The sequence below is a fragment of the Pediculus humanus genome, genomic scaffold (genome assembly GCF_000006295.1).
Source record: "Pediculus humanus corporis 1103172107662 genomic scaffold, whole genome shotgun sequence".
NCBI lineage: Eukaryota > Metazoa > Arthropoda > Insecta > Psocodea > Pediculidae > Pediculus > Pediculus humanus.
In genome coordinates, this window is record NW_002987271.1 from 1 (window position 1) to 1,728 (window position 1,728).

Genomic DNA, 1,728 nt, shown 5'->3' on the forward strand with positions numbered 1-1,728 from the left:
AAATAAACAACCCTCGAAATTTTGAGGTTTAGACAGCAGCAAAATGTATTTCAAGTACGTAAAAAAAAAAAAAAATTTCTCTTTCTCTCTCGCTTTCTCTTTCTCTCTCCTTCTTCTTTCTAAAAAAATATATTGTCAGGTGTATACTAAAATTAATTAAATTAATATTATATACGTACGCTTTTGACATTTAAAAAAAAAAAAAAAAGAGCAAAGCGTATACGACAAATCGATTTTGCTGCTGGAAAAGTTAAAGAAAAAAAATCGAAAAAAGAAAAAAAGAATAAGGAAAAAAAAAGAAAAGGAAAGGAAATTAAATTTTAATCGAACCATCTTTCTTCGCAAAGATATGAGCAAAAGTTTATTTTACGCTGATTAAAAATAACGATAATAATAATAATAATAATAATAATAATAATAATAATAATAATAATAATAATAATAATAATAATAATAATAATAATAATAATAATAATAATAATAATAATAATAATAATAATAATAATAATAATAATAATAATAATAATAATAATAATAATAATAATAATAATAATAATAATAATAATAATAATAATAATAATAATAACAATAACAATAATAATAATAATAATAATAATAATAATAATAATAATAATAATAATAATAACAACGACTGGAAAAAAAAAATTTTTGATTTTTGTTTTTTTTGTTTTTTTTTTCAAATTTTAATATTCAACGTGAAAAAAGTAAAATTTTTTCATTTTTTCACCGATAAAATTTATTGATAATCAATCGTAACGTTAGATACAAGTACGATAGTAATAATAATAATAATAATAATAATAATAATAATAATAATAGAAATAATAATAATGATAATAATAGGAGAAGGAATCATTTCGACAAATAAACAAAACTCATTCACTCGTTTTCGTAATCCGTGGGAAAATTTGTTATTCGGTAAAATAAAATAAATCTTACTTAAAATAAATAAATAATTATAAAGTTTCGTTGTAATTATCTTTATCATTATCATTATCATTATTATTATTACTATTATTATTATTTATTTTACGAAAGAAAAATTAACGTATCTATTTATGAGTGCATAAAATTTTACGTAATTATCGTAAATTCCATAGGGTGATACGATGACGTGTGAGAATTAAAATTCTGATAATAATAATGATAATAATATTTACCGACTACATCCATGACTCCAGATACTAAAGCCGTATGGAATGATGATTCCGCGGAAACTTCACAATTATATTTTCCAGATAAGGAAGGTTGAACCTTTTCTATGGTCAACCTTGTCATGTTTGATTTTGATTTCTGGAAATTGAAAAAACAAATTAACACGTGCAAAGTGATGACGTCATTAATATTATTATTATTTTTTTGGAAAAATTAAATTATTGTAAATGAAATAATAAGAGAAAGATAAAAATAATAATAATAATTTAATATGAATCACCAAAGTTTTAAATTTCAATAAAATAAAATAAAATAAAATTTTTTTTTTCTTTTTTTCCAGTTGATAATTACGACGGAAAAAAAGAGAGAGAAAAATTTTAAATCGATTTAGTTTTACATAAGTTAAACGTGAGCCAATCACACAAAATAAAAATGAAAAAAAAAAAAAATTTTAAAAGAATATATATTTAATTTATTAATCAAAATTATTTACAGTAGAGTTGCCGACATTGTGGAAAAATGAAGAAAATTTTTTTTTCTTTTTTTTTTTTT